The 15,917-nt window shown below is 45.3% G+C and overlaps 1 protein-coding gene across 1 annotated transcript in view; it reads left to right on the top strand.

The window, feature by feature from the left end:
• The window catches only part of Foxk2 (forkhead box K2), a 60,569-nt gene that overhangs the window by 23,597 nt on the left and 21,055 nt on the right, over positions 1-15,917 (top strand). The gene's annotated exons all lie outside the window — the stretch shown is intronic.

Raw genomic sequence — 15,917 nt, 5'->3', positions numbered from 1 at the left:
GAGAATGCTTTTGCACATCCTAGAAGAGGGTGTGGCCATTGCACTGTTTTTGCAACTTCAGGAGATCCATAATGGCCTCATGTTACTCCTCTGCCAGTTCTCAGAGAAATGCCCCAGGCCCTCCAGAGCCATGTCATCACAGTCAGAGCAGTAGCCTAGAGGGAGGTAGGTGTGAAGGCTCCCTGACTAGGCAGTTGGCAGTAGTCTCCACCTAGGTGGAAGAATCGCGGAGGTTGTGGTTGATTGGCAGTGAGGAGCTAACCACAAAAAGCAACGTCGGCTGGTTCTGGAAACAGGAGGTAGGTGAGAAGATTGTCCTGGAGGTTGCAAATGGAGATAAAAAATGGAGAGTAAAAAGTAGAAGAAAGGGGTTCCCTGGGTCCATCTGTCCAAATACTGTTGAAACAAGAGATAGGTTCGTGGGACCTTTGAGCATAATGGTCTCCCTTTTTTGCTTTTTTTTTTTTTTTTAAATAGCTGTTTTTATTTTAGTTGAATGTGGACACAATACTTACCTACCTATCTTTCTTTCTCCCTTCCCTCCCCTCCCCTCCCCTTCATTTTTACATGGTGCTGAGGATTGAACCCAGTGCCTCACACATGCTCAACACAAGTGCTCCACCACTGAGCTCCAGCTCCAGCCCCCTGCCTCTTTTTATGAGAGGGGGTTGGTACCAAGGATTGAACTCAGAGGCACTTGCCCACTGAGCCACATTCCCACCCTATTTTGTATTTTATTTAGAGACAGGGTCTCACTGACTCACTTTTGCTAAGGCTGGCTTTGAACTCGTGATCCTCCTGCCTCAGCCTATTGAACCACTAGGATTATCGTGGGCCATGGGGCCCAGCCCCACCCCTATTTTTTTAATTGGTGCATTATAGTTGTAATTTGTTGTTACACATTCATACATGCACACAATGTAACAGTGTAATTTGGCCAATATCTTTCCCCAGTATTTCCCCTTTCCATTCCCTCCTCCCTCTCCCTGCTTGCTTTCCTCTACTGACCTCCCTTTCATCTTCATTAGACCCTCCTGCCTCAACTTTATTTTCCTTTTTTCTCTCTAGCTTCCAAATGTGAAAGAAAACATAATGACCCTTGACTGCGCTTAACCTAATACTTTCCAGTTCCATCCATTTTCTTTCTTTTTTTTTTTTTTTAAGAGAGAGAGAATTTCAATATTTATTTTTTTTATTTTTCGGTGGACACAACATCTTTGTTGGTATGTGGTGCTGAGGATCAGAACCCGGGCCGCACGCATGCCAGACAAGCGTGCTACCGTTTGAGCCACATCCCCAGCCCAGTTCCACCCATTTTCCTGCAAATGATATACTTTCATTTTTGTTTATGGCTGAATAAAACTCCATAGTGTGTGTATATACCACATTTTCTTTATTTTTTCCTCTGTTGGCCGACACCTAGGCTAGTCGATAGTTTAAACATGGGTATGTGTGTATCTGTATGGTAGGGTGACTTTAATTCTTCAGGATAAATATCGAGGAGTGGTATAAACTGGGTTATGTGGTGGTTCGATGTCTAGTCCTTTGAGGAACCCCCATGCAATTTACATAGTGAAAGTGTTCCCACATACTCTCCAGCATTTATTAATGTATTCTTGACAACTGCTGTTCTGATTGGAGTGAGATGAAATCTTAGTGTAGTTTTGATTTGCATTTCCCTAATTGCTAATAATTCATATTTGTTGTCCATTTATATTTCTTCTTTTGAGATGTGTCTCTTTAGTTCATTTACCCATTTATTAATTGGGTTATTTGTTGTTTTTTGTTTTTTGGCTTTTTGGGGGGGGAGGGGTACTAGGGATTGAACCCAGAGGCACTCAACCACTGAGCCACATCCCTGATCCTATTTTGTGTTTTATTTAGGGTCTCACTGAGTTGCTCAGTGCCTCACCATTGCTGAAGCTGGCTTTGAACTGGGGATCCTCCTGTCTCAGCCTCCCAAGCTTCTGGGAGGATTATAGGTGTGTGCCACTGTGCCTGGCTTGGTATTAAATTTTTTGGGTGTTAATCTTCTGTCAGAAGAGCAGTAAGCAAAGATCTTTTTTTTCCATTCTGTAGGTTCTATTTTCATATTCCTAATCATTTCCTTTATTGTGCAGAAGATTTTTAATTTGATGTCATCCCATCTATTAACTCACTCTTGGCATTATTTCCTGAGCCTTAGGGGTCCTAGTGAGAATCCTGTGTCTATATGCTAGAGTGTTGACACCCTGTTTTCTTCTAGGACTTACATAATTTCTGGTCTAATTTTGAGGTCTTTGATCCATTTTGAGTTGGCTTTTGTGTAGGGTGAGAGGTAAGAAAAGTCTAGTCTCATTCTTCTACATATGGATATCCAGTTGTCCCAGCACCCTTTGTTAAAAGGCTGTCTTTTTTCCAATGCATGTTTTTGGCGGCATTGTCAAGGATCGGATGACGGTAGCTCTGTGGGTTTGTCTCTGTGCCTTCTATTCTGTACCATTGGTCTATGTGTTTGCTTTTATGCCAGTGAAGCCAAGCTTTTATCCTGGAGTGGCCATGCAGGCAGTTTTGAATGTTAAGTAGTGGGCACAGGACATGCAGAGCCTGTCTTGCTGGTGTACATGGCAGGCCTGAAGTATGGCAAACCACAGCATACCAATTGGTAGTACCATCGCAGCCCAGCCTGGGTTTTGTGTGGGTGCCTTACTCCACATGGCGCAGCATTTCTGAGTATCCATGATCTGCTAATCTCAACCTCCCAATTCCCCAAGAGTTCACACAAGTCCCCATGAGCTTCAGGAAAAGGGAGGTAAGGTAGACATGAAAGGAAGTTAGCATAAATTTGAACCAGTAGCGTCGGTACTTTTACAAACTCGAATTAGCATAAATTTCAACCTATAGTGTTGACCCAAGTGCTACAAAAACCCCTAGACTAGCACACTCAATCAGCTAGCTACCTGCTATCAGGTCCCCTCTCATCCTAAGAGAGTTCTGTCTCTTCTCACTTGAATAAATCCTTCTCCTTTCACTTTGCCTTCCATTATTATCTGTGTGTTTCATTCTTCAAACTCACAGGAAAAGAACCCAGAAAGAAACTGGTGGTGAGCTGGTGGGGTCTGCTGCAACAATGGAGGGCACTGTTTGCCCTTAACAGAGCTGCGAAGTGCCACTCCCTGTCTTTGCCAACTCTGACCCTGGGAGCTGATGCTGACAGGCATTTCCTGCTGTGGTTAGCTGCTAACAGGCTTTCTTAACTGCAGAGGCCTGCGTCTTGTTCAGATCACCCACCAGCAGAAGCAGAGTTTCAAACTCCAAACTCTGGCCTCACCAGTACTATGCAACTCTTGATACTATAGTTCTGTAGTACAACTTGAAGCCAGCTATTGTGATGCCACCAGATTTACTTTTTTGCCTTAGAATTGCTTTGGCTATTCTAGATCTTTTATTCTTCCAAAAGAATTTTAGGATTTTTTTTTCTTCTGTGAAGAATGTCATTGGTATATTGCTGGGGATTTAATTGAATCTCTATACTGATTTTAGTAGCATGACCATTTTGATACTATTCTGCCTATCCATTAACATGGGAGGACTCAACATCTTCTTAGATCTTCTTTTTCAGCAGATTAATTATTGGTATATAGGAAAGCTATTGATTTTTGTATATTGATTTTGTTACATGCTATTTTGCTGCATTTATTTGTTAGCTCTAGCAGTCTTTTGATGGAGCTTTTATGATCTTCTAAGCGTAAGATCATATCTATAAACAGTGTTAATTTGACTTCTTCCTCTCCCAGTTTTATTTATTTCCTTCTCTTGCCTAATTGCTTTGGCTAGACTTTCTAGTACTATATTAAATAGGTGATGAGTGTCCTTGTCTTCTTTTTTTTTTTAATATTTTTTTTTAGTTGTAGCTGGACACAATACCTTTATTTTATTTATTTATTTGTATGTGGTACTGAGGATTGAACCCAGAGTCTTGCACATGCTAGGCGAGCACTCTACCACTGAGCCACAGCCCCAGGCGCCCCTGATGTCCTTGTCTTGTTCAAGATTTTGAAGAAAATGCTTTCAGTTTTTCCCCATTTACTATGAAGTTGACTTTGGGTTTTTCATATATAGCCTTTATGATGACGAAGTAGGTTCCTTCTGAGGTTTGGGTTATATGAATGTACATGGCAGTCAAACATTGTTATGGTTTGAGAATTGGCCAACCCTGTTTTGTGTGTGGGAGCTCTCAAAGTGTTTTTTTAGTCACCTTTTTTGCCACTTCTCAAATTTGAGGTCCTCTGTCCAAGCTTCCCCAGCCCCTAGGACCTCAGGCTTGTGCCATTGTTCTTGGTCTGACATGTTGACTTTGAGGTTCATCCGTGTTACTTATGTGGACTGTTTTCTCTTTGTGGTTATTGAGGGGTATTTGCACAGAATTCTTGTGTGGATGAGCCACCATTTGTAGGTTCATTCATCTCTTGCTGGCTATCAGGCCATTCTGAATCATGTTACAGTGAACTTGTTTATGTGAGCTTTTGTGAATGGTTGCTCTCGTGACTCCTGGAGGATAATCCTGGAGTAAAGCAGCAGGGTCAGTGGCCAGTATCCATTTGCTTTACAAAGAAACTGACAAAGCTGGGCACAGTGACACATAGCTGTCATCCCAAGAACTTAGGAGCCTGAGGCAGAAGGATCACAAGCTCCAGGCCTGCCTGGGCAAGTTGGCAAGAGAGCACCCCTAGGGCTGGGGATGTGGCTCAAGTGATAGCACGCTCGCCTGGCATGCGTGAGACACTGTATTCGATCCTCAGCACCATATAAAAATAAAATAAAGATATTGTGTCCACCTAAAACTAAAAAAAAAAAAAAAAAAAAAAAGGCACCTGGATTCAATCCTCAGTGCTACATGTGCATGTGCACATGTGAACACACAAATAAAAGCTGATGGGCTTTCACACACCAACAGTGTGAGAGATACAGGTCTGTTCCTGGTACTTGGTTTCTCTACTTTTTTTTTTGTGGTACTGGGGATGCATCCCAGAGCCTCATGCATGCTAGGCATACTCTGAGCCACTCCTCTAACTCTGGTGTGTTGATTTAAGACCTCTTTTGTGCAGACTCAGGAACCAGGAAAAGACACTTGGCATGAATGTGTCATGGTGCTGCCTGTGGTCCTACACCCCTGCCTCAGTGGAGGCTGACTCCCAGGACCAGAATTGCAGCCAGGTGTCAGCTGTGGAGTTTGACTGATTGATGTGATTGAACATCACAGGCTGCACAGGGCCTAAGGGTGATCGAAGGGCTATATTGCAGGCAGGTCTTCTCTGGCTGTGAAGTACTGATGGTTGTGTACTGGACCAAGTCCAAAACCCAGTCTGGTTTGGACCTAGATATGTGAGCTTTTGCCTCAGACGTTATGAAAGCTTGACTTTTTTTTTTTCTTTGAAAAATTCCTAGTTTCCCAGAGTCCCCAAGTATTTGTGTTTTACCACTTGTCCACTCCTTCCTCCCCTGTGCAACACCTGTGGGGAAGTTGTGCCCCTGATGCCTTTTCAACCCAAATATTCCCACAGGTGTTTTCTCAGAATCATTCTCAGAAACCACAGCCCACATGCAGCATGGTTGGCACTGACTTCCATCCTTGCTGACCTTTCTTAGATGCCTTTCATCCTGACCCCATGTCCCATGACTGCTCCCTTCTCTTCAGTCTACTTTTATTTGTTACTGTCCCTCCACCTTTGTCTTCCTGATACTGATATTTTTGGAGTGGCAAGTCAGTTATTTTATAGGATGCCCTACAAATGTTTGCTGTCTCCTCTGCTCAGACCCAGGTCAGTTGTGTCCTGTAAGCACACCTGTGAGGACCCTGGGGTCACTTTGTGCTGTGGCTGGTGATGACACTGGGCTCTTGGCAGTGGTGGTATCTGCAGGCCTTCTGCTGCTCTGCTTTGACCCTGACTGCATCTGCAAGACACCATGCCTGCTAGGCTGCTGCTTCCTTGTGCAGAATGACAGAGTGCAAGGAGTTGTGAAGCTTTCTGCTGTGCCCTCAAACTGAGTGGCTCCAGACCTATCCTCATAACTTTCTGATTTGTGTTTGGGCATGTCTTGTGTCAACAGAGAGGAGCTTGCTGAGTGGGGGTTTTCTGGTCAGCATCTGCTATCTGTGTCACAGCAGGAAAGAATGTTGGGACTAAGGAAGCAGTGGCTGTGCCACCGGCAGGCAAGAGCCAAGGCTGAAGGCAGCTTTCCTGTGCTGCTCTTCAGAGGGGCTCTGCCTGGGCCTTCAGCCTTTTCTTCTCTGCATGCAGAAGACACAGCAGCCAACTTCTTCCCGGGGTCAGCTGCACTCTGATGTGGCGTGGCACCAGGGTGGGTCCTATATCAGTGGCAGCACTGCTCCTCAGAACCACAGACATAGGTTTGCAGGGTTTTGGGGTATTCTAGAGGATCTGATTCTAGCTCCGCCTTTATGAGGTGCCAGTTCATGGATATGAAGAAGTGAGATCCCTTTTCCTCTAACCTTGTAATGTGCTGTAAGAAATACAGAAGCTGCCAGGGCCATGTCAGGAAACTCCAGGATGGGGGAAGTGTTTCCCAGAAGGATGTCTGTCTCTGCACCGTGAGAATGAGGGACACGAGGGTTGTTGCAGGGAACCCCTTTGAAGTGCTGTTTTGAAAGCCATTTGTTGGGTACAGTTTGACAAGTGAGCTGAACTTGCTTTGCATAAAGAGACTGTAGATTTGCTGGCGTGTTGGTGCACACCTGTAATCCCAGTGGCTCAGGAGGCTGAGACAGGAGGATCTCGAGCTCAAAGCCAGCCTCAGCAATTTAGCGAGGCCCTAGGCAACTCAGTGAGACCCTGCCTGTAAATAAAATACAAAATAGGGCTGGGATGTGACTCGGTGGTCGAGTGCCCCGAGTTCAATTTCTAGTCATACTCTGCCCCCCCCCCCCCCAAAAAAAAAAAGACTGTAGATTTAACTTTTCCAGTTAGAGATCTGTTTAAATATGACTTATTTCTGTGGGATCCTATGATGTTAGTTAAAAGATCAGGTGTTGGAAGCCTTAGAGTTTGTAACTTAGGACTCTAGGATGCTTGTCTCCTTTATAATAATTTCCATTTCAACACGAAGACACCTTGGACCAGAATAGGAGGAGAATGGGCAGGCTGGGAGAAGGTCGCTCTGTTCCAGTATGTCACAGCTGCTGGTGTTCAGTGTATCCTTTCAGGTACAGGAGATGTGGCTTATGTGGGACTGCCAGGTGGGTCTGCTCTGCCTGGTGTAGTGCTGCCAGTATCTGCATAGTTTGAGATGTACAACTCCTCCAGGTGCTCAACAGTCCACTCTCTGCTGGGGTGCTACTGCTGGTCAGTTCTTACCTAGGGATGTGCCATCCTGCTCACTGCTACTGGGCTTTCTTTTCACTTTGTGCTCTCTCTTTCTTTCTATCTTTTTTTTATTTTTCATTTGGTCTGGTTTGATACTGCAGATTGAACTAGGTAGGGGTGCTTTACCACCGAGTTACACCACCAGCCCTTTTTGTTTTATTTCAAGACAGAGTCTCATTCAGTCTGGCCTTGAACCCAAGATCCTCCTGTGTCTCTGACCACAGGCATGCACCTGGCCAAATTGTGCATCTCTTGACCTGTCCCTTTTCTCCCATTATTTTTATCATATTTCTCAAGCTTGCAAACAGATTCATATTCTATACTGAACTCTGTTACAAAACTGGGGGAATCAATCAATAATGTGTATTTGAAGAACATGGCATGTTAGAAATTGTCAAGAACTGAGACAGGCCACGTGCCATGATCTCTGTCCGCCTAACATCCTCCAGGCACTGCAGCCCCAACAGTGACCCTGAGTGCAACAGTGGCGAAAGCTGCCATACTTGGGGAGACACATCAGGCTTTGGAAAAGTCAGGCCAGAAACCTGGGCTGCGCTGTCCCCAGCGCCAGTGTCCAGGAGCAGGAGAGCCCACAAGGATCTGTTCCTGTGGTTGTTACTCTGCCAGGTATTTCTGTTCCCTTGTTCTGTTGTATTTTGTGGGTCTTTTTAGATTTATGAGGCAAGCAGTTGTGTTAGTTTTTTGTCACTATGACTGAAATACCTGACGAGAACAACTTAGGAGGAAGAATTTATTTTGGCTTACTGATGCAGAGGTTTTAGTCCATGTTCTACTTTGGAACTGAGGCAAGGCCGAATATCATGGTGGAGGAAAGCTGCTCAGCTCATGGCGGCTGGGAAGTGGAAAGAGAGACCAGGGACAAGGGACAGTTCCCAAGGGCTGCTTTCTGTTGTGTGTTTCTTCCAACCATACCCCAGTTGCATGGAGTTTTCACTACCTCCCAGTAGACCTTTCAGAATACTAATACACCAGAATCCACTGATGACGTGATGATGTCAGAGCCTCACGATCCAGCCACTTCCCCAAAGCCACACCTCTTTTAAAAGGGGACCAAGCTTTTAAATCTTTGGGACGGTGCAGATCTAAACTGTAATGCTAATCCATAATTATTTTACAATTTTTTATTTAAAAGGGGATTAGAGATTTCATAGGTAACTGAGAGAACTCAAAAACAATTTTAGTGTATTTTGTTTGAATATATTGATATGGAAAAATAAGCTGAGCATGTTGGTGCACATCTGTAATCCCAGCAGTTCAGGAGGCTGAGATGGGAGGATTTCGAGCTCAAAGTCAGCCTCAGCAACTCAGTGAGGCCTTGTCTCTAATAAAATACAAAAAGGCCCTGGGGATGTGGCTCAGCGATTATTTGCTCTTGGGTTCAATTCCCGGTACAGGGGGGAAAATTACATGAGTACCTACATAATCACAATCCACATAAATAGGTCATTGTTGACATACAAGTACAGGAAATGGCACCATTAACCCAGATGTGCCTGTCACATTATCATACTTTGTTGATTTTGCATCTGCATGGAAACTTGCCAAAGTATACTCTGTACAGAAAAGCGTGCCTGTCATTCATATATATTTACATATATACATATATATATACACACACACACACACACACACACATATATGAGAGAGAGAGAGAGAGTGTTAGTAGTGACATCCCCTTTCTCCACAGAAAAGTCTTAACTGGGCTTTTCCAGAAATCTTCACCATGGTTGATTTTAAGACTGTCAGCAAAAGAGTCTCTACAAAAGAGTTCAGTGTAGAGAAACTTTCTATTTTTGTGTTGCCCTGTTTTACTTGGCCACTGGCTGGGAAGAAATCAGCACTCTAGGTGCTGGACACCCTCTTAGTAGTTTTTCACAAACATGTATCCAGTATAGTAGTTTATAGAAATGTGTGAACAAGGCCTCTGGCCTTGAGCTGGGCTTCACTGAGATGTCCACATTTCTAGGATAAGAGAAGTTACCAGTTGGGCTCCATGGTAACAGCTGGCAGGGGGAGGAAAGAGAGGAAAGAAGAGGCTCTCCCCTTCTCAGGTGTTGTCCTTGAAGGGCTAACTTGCCCAGAATAGTGAAAGAAAAAGCTGCTTTTTTGTGAACTTCTACAGACTGTAAACTTCTGAGCCCCTCCCCTTAGATGCTGTGTATAAAATTCTGAAACTACCTGAATTCAGGGTTCAGGGGACTGATTGATTATGGTAAAAGCTGTGCCCCCTGAACCTGGCTGCAGCCAAATAAAACTGTTTCCTGCTCTCTTCGGTACCTTGCCTTGTCTGTTCCTACAACAATGTAGCTGGTGAGGGGTGTTTTGTTTTGTCTTTGTAGTGCTGGGGATGGAACTTAGGGCCTTGCACATGCTAGGCAAGTGCTCTACCACTGAGCTGTACTCCAGCCCTGTGCATTTTTATAGACAGGAGTGGTTACTCATGCAATCAGAAACCAGATCAAGAAATAGATAACTACAAGGATTATGGATAGCTTTTAAATGTATTTCATGGCTTATAAATGTAGAAGGTCACTCTTTTTTTTTTTTTTTTAAGAGAGAGAGAGAACTTTTTAATATTTATTTTTTAGTTTTTGGTGGGCACAACATCTTTATTTTTTTTTATTTTATGTGGTGCTGAGGATCGAACCTAGCGCCCCGCGCATGCCAGGCGAGTGCGTTACCGCTTGAGCCACATCCCCAGCCCAGAAGGTTACTCTTAGATTATGACACAGAGATACTGTTGTCACTTTTGGGATAGGGCTGGGCATCAGTGTCTAGTGATGGCCAGCACAGAGGAGAGCAAACATTCTGAGGGCAGGTGGCCTGATCACACCAGTCCTCATTTGAAATCCCATAGTGTGTCCCTGGATCCTGTACTTTGGAGATAGCTACTTCTTGGTGTCAGTTCTCCTGTTCTTAATTGGAAACACTGGGCATCAGTGCAAACAAGAACGTCCTCCCATGGTCTGTGGACATTGTGCTGAGTAGCATGGAGGGTGAGATCCTGTTGGGAAAAGCTAAAGGAGCAGCAGTAGACCACATAGGCCACCTGAGGACCCATGGCTGTCCACACAGAGCTGGCAGCTTGGCCTTTCCCTCTTGTCACTGTGCACACTGCAGAGGCCTCTGTCTGGTGTGGACAGGTCAGAAGTGTGTGTTCTGCTGGTCAGAGGTAGCTCTCTGCAAAATTTCAGGATGGACAAGGAATAAACAATACAGTAGACAGCATTTGCCCTCTGGAGAAAAGAACTGACATACGTACGTACGTACGTGTGTGTGTGTGTGTGTGTGTGTGTGTGTAAGAGTGTGGGGGAGAGAGACATACACACACAGGGGACTGAACCCAGGGCCTAGGGCATGCTAGGAAGCACTTTACCACTGAACTACATCCCCGTTTAGAAATTATTAATTTTAGCTGAGTGTGGTGGCACTCCTCTGTAATCTTAGTGACTCTGGAGGCTGAAGCCAGGCTCAGCAAATTAGTGATACCCTCTCTCTTACTGATCAAGCATGGCTATGACAAAGATGACCAAACCCAGATTGTCTTCTGCTCTGCTGTTCTCACAGCCATCCAGTTTGTTTTGCTAAACATTCAGTGATGAATGAGATCTCGCTCTCCCACTTTTTTAGGCCTGGGGGTGATGGTTCAAATCTTCTGCTGGGGATTAAGAGGCTGTGACAGCCGGGCACACTGGCGCATGCCTGTAATCCCAGCAGCTTGGGATGCTAAGGCAGGAGCATTACCAGTTCTCGTCAACCTGAGACCCTGTTTCTAAATCAAATAAAAAGACTGGGCATGTGACTCAGTGGAAATAGTGTGGCTAGCATGTTCAAGGCCCTGGGTTCAGTCTTCAATACCACAGAGAAGAAGAATCAGTATTAAGGTACTCAGTTGTGGCTTTCCTGATGTTTTGGTCATATCATTTGAATATTCTTTTTTTTTTTAATTTGTTTTTTAGTTGTACTTGGATACAATACCTTTATTTTATTTATTTATTTATATGTGGTGCTGAGGATCGAACCCAGGGCCTTGCATGTGCTAGGCAAGTGCTGTACAGCTGAGCCACAACCCCAGCTCCCTGATTTGCGTATTCTAATTACCGTTTTAATATAAAATATTGGGCACGTTTTCATTGATTGAATGAATGGCTACTGAGGGCCTGCTTTATATGTGGCAGTGAGTTTTCTAGGCCAGGACTTTGCCCTAATGGAGCTTACATCCTGTTGGAGGACAGCTCCCCTATGTATCCACCCATAGAAACAGGGCTGACAGAATCAGGGAATGTGCTGGGCTGTCAAGGAGTTGAAGAACAAGGGGAGTAGAGGTGAATCACAAGGGCTGACCCAGAGTAGTAGTATCCCCTGGGGACTTGGCGGGGAGTAGTGATGAGGTTGGTAGAAGAGGCTGGTTTCCTTCTGGGCCCTCTGTGTCTGTGAATCCTTACCATGTGTACTTACATTACTGGTTGAGAGACTGGTTCCTGGGTGCACAGAGACCTCAAGGCCTGAGCACAGGGCAGGCGCTGGTTGGGGATGCCCAGGCCCTGGGATGCTAGACAGATCACTCTCTCTGGTGGGACCTGTCCCATGGCTGCACTGTGGGTGTCGTCAGCATCCCTGCCTGGCCTTATGCAGCATGACTGGGGGTGAACTCACCTCCTGAGAATCTCCTTGCAGGTGATCTGGGTGGAGGTGTGGCAGCTGGTGAGTTTAGGTGAACACAGGCTTCCCCTACCCCCCCTTTTTTTTGTCCCACACCCATGGTACTAGGGAAGGAATTCAGGGCCTTTGTATTTTATTTAGAGACAGGGTCTCACTGAGTTGCTTAGGGCTTTCTTTCTTTCTTTCTTTTTTTTTTTTTGGTAGTGCTGGGGATTGAACCCAGGGCCTTATGCATGGGAGGCAAGCACTCTACCAACTGATCTATATCCCCAGCCCCCAATATCTTTATTGTATTTTATGTGGTGCTGAGGATTGAACCCAGTGCCTCACGCATGCTAGGTGAGTACTCTACCGCTGAACCACAACCCCAGCCCTGCATAGGGCCTTCTTAAGTTGCTGAGGCTGACCTCAAACTTGGGATCCTCCTACCTCAGCCTCCCGAGCCACTAGGATTAAGGTGTGAGCCTGGCTGCATGAGTTCTTTTTTGATATGTCTCCCATTCTGTCTGTCATCCTGTCACATGTCCCACTTGCAGGTATCTGAGTTGTTTCTGCGATCCCAGTACAGTAGGCTCTGCCACACAGTGGCCTTCCTGGTGCTGCCCTTCTGAGTCACAAGCCCTACCCTCTGCTGCCTGTGCTTTTGTGCTTGTGTCTGTGATTTTATCGTATTGAGTATGTCATGTGAGACATGGAAGTTGGCTTTTTCCACTGAGCAAATGCCCTCAAGATCCACGTGAATCGCACTCAGCTCCTCTCCTGTTGAAGGACATCTGGGTGGTTCTCATGTTTTGGTCATTACAAGGAAACATGCGTGTTTGTTTGTAGGTTTCTGTGTGAACATGTTATCTGTACAGGGTAGATGCCCAGGAGCGCAGTCGCCTGGTTTTATTATACCTGTATGTTTAAGCTCACTTTCAGAGTGGTGTACCATTTATGTGCCTCCAGCAACATAGGAGAGGTATTTCTCTACATCTTCATCCATGAGCGGTGCTGTCGGACTTCTTAGCTTTACCTGTTCTCATAGGTGTATGGTGCTGTCTTGAGTTTATTACCTTATTGTTGTTGATATTATTATTGTATGTGGTATTGAGGATTGAACCCAGGGTTGCTCTACCACTGTGCTTTTTTTGGGGGGGGCATTGAGGATTGAACTCAGGGACACTCATTTACTGAGCCACATTCCCAGCCTCATTTTGTATTTTATTTAAAGACAGGGTCTCACTGAGTTGCTTAGTGCCTCACTTTTGCTGAGGCTGGCTTTGAACTCATGATCTTCCTGTCTCAGCCTCCTGAGCCACTGGGATTATAGGTATGTGTCACCATTCCTAGCTGCCCTTTTTGTTTTTTTATTTTAAGATAGGGTCTCACTAAGTTTCCTGGGTTGTCTTTGAACTTGTGATCCCCCTGGCTCAGCCTCCCTAGTCTCGGAGATCACAGGTGTGGCCACCAAACCTGGCTGCTCTGGGATCATGGTTTGCATTGGCTCCCGTGGCTCATGATGTTGAACATCCTTTTCTGTTTATTTCCACTTTTATGTTATCCTAGCTTATGTGTCTGGTGAAGTCTTTTGCTTCTGTTGTAGCTGGGGTTTTGTTTTCTTTTGTCAACTTCAGAGAGCTTTTTATATCATCTGGACAAGAGTCCTTGTTGAACTGTGATTTGGGAGCATCTTCTGGAAGGCAAGAAGGAGCATGTTCTTCTGTTTTAACAGGGTCTTTGGCAGAGCAGCTGTGTGTAATTGCACCCTAGATGGTGGGTGTGTTTTATAGTGGGAGCCGACAGCATTAGTTGGTGGGTCGCGCTGGCTTCTGCTCTGTGGCCTGAGCATATGAGGGTGCTATTCATGGCTGAGGGAGCCCTGTTTCAGTTCCAGTGTTGGTGTAGGTGGAGGCTTTGGGACGGTGGAGGAGATGTGGAGGCTGGAAAGGGGGCTTGGAGGCATTTGGTTGTGTGTGGATGGAGCTCAAGATCTGAGGCCTTGGATGAGCTCCCCAGAAGTGAACACAGAGAATGTGGAATCCAGTGTAAGCCTGGGCATTGGACTTTGGGGGCCTATGAAAAAGGAAGGTCCAGTAAGAAGTGAGAAGCCCTTAGATGGCAGGAATCTGACAGTGTGGTGTCCTGGACCCCAAGAAGGGGCTGCTACTTTGTAAGGTTCTGCTCTGTCCTGGTGCATCTCCCAAAGGAAAGAAAGGGAAAAGACCCCTTGGCGGTCGAGAGGAGGGAGGGTCACCCAGTCTCTTACGCTACCACAGCAGAATACCAAATTGTGTAATTTTTAAGGAACAGAAGTGGATTTGGCTGATTCTGCTGGGGGAGAGTACAGGAGTGCGTGCTGGCATCCGTGAGCGCCTTTCTGTTGTCATGACCTAGCAGTAGGGACTCTTGAGTACATTGGAGACAAGACAGAAATCTGGCCAGACCCCTCCCTCCCGTGGTGACAGCATTAAGTCGTCTGAAGGGCAGAGCTCATGTCCTGGTCACCTTTGAGTAGTGCTCCATGGAAGTTATGCCTCACCATGAGCCTGGAGGCACCTTTGAATCCTGATGGGCCCTTCTTAATCCAAGCAGAGCTGTCACCTTGAAGATGTCATTGGGAGTAGAAGGGACCTGTGACCTCTGGTGCTGAACCTTTCTGGTCAGTCACCCAGTAGGACGAGTTGTAGGCAAAGCTGGGCTCCACATTGGGGTGGATACCCAGAGAAGCTGAGCCAAGCTCCACATTTGTAGACCTACAGTAGGGTGCTGTGTAACTGGCTCAGAGCTGAGACTTAAGGGCCGTGGGAGTCTGTAGGACTGTCTTGAATCTTATTCTTGGGAGGGATCTGGCTTATACCACTTGTCACAGGTAGGAAACTGAATTGGAGTGGAGCAGAGGGCTCAGTTGCAAGCCTGTCCTGTGATTCAAGGTCTCTGGCTCTTGTTTATTCAGTGAAAAATAATAGGGTTTTTTTTCTCTTTTTGGTGGTACCAGGGGATACAACACCTAGGGCATGGCAGATGCTAGGGCAAGCACTTTACCACTCTGTGGTAGGGTCTTGCTAAGTTTCCCAGGCTGGCCCTGAACTTGCATTCCCTTCCCTCAGCCTCCTGAGCATCTGGGATTACAGGTGTGGCTACCACAGCTGGTTGATTTGTCTTTCTTTGCTTGGGCTGGGGGCAGGGGGGGGTGTCTGTAAATTGGGGGTTGAACCCTGGAACGGGTAACCACCGAGCCACATCCCCAGCCTTTTTTTTTGTATGTGTATTTTTATTTGAGACAGGGTCTCACTAAGTTGCTTAAGGTCTTGCTAAATTGCTGAGGCTGGCCTTGAACTTGTGATCCTCCTGCCTAAGCCTTGTGAGCCACTGGGATTATAGGCATGTACCATACCATGCTTGGCTGGTTTTTCTTTCTTAAATAAAATCATCACACAATTATTGATGACTTAGTGACCCAGATATACTTACATGTACTTGTATGCTTATTTTAGTTTTTTTGTTATATCCACTGGTTAATTAATTTGTTTATTTCTTCATTTATTCTTTCATTCATTTATTTATTTTTTGCTGTTTTGTTATTGTTACTTACAGTGCTGGGATAGAACCCAGGGCCTTATTCATGCTAGCTAAATGTTCTACCATTGAGTTGTTTCCTCAGATCCAAGTTTTTATTTTAAATCTGCTATAAGATCTAAAACATATTTGCATACTCTTTTTTTAAAGAGAGAGAGAATTTTTTAATATTTATTTTTTAGTTTTCAGGGGACATAACATCTTTATTTGTATGTGGTGCTGATGATTGAACCCAGCGCCACGCGCTTGACAGGTGAGCGCACTACCGCTTGAGCCACATCCTCAGCCCTTGCATACTCTTTTTAAAAATAT

Source organism: Callospermophilus lateralis, chromosome 11 (assembly GCF_048772815.1).
Source record: "Callospermophilus lateralis isolate mCalLat2 chromosome 11, mCalLat2.hap1, whole genome shotgun sequence".
NCBI classification, from domain to species: Eukaryota; Metazoa; Chordata; class Mammalia; order Rodentia; family Sciuridae; genus Callospermophilus; species Callospermophilus lateralis.
Note: the sequence above shows the minus strand (reverse complement) of the source record. Positions and strands in the feature narration are given on the sequence as shown.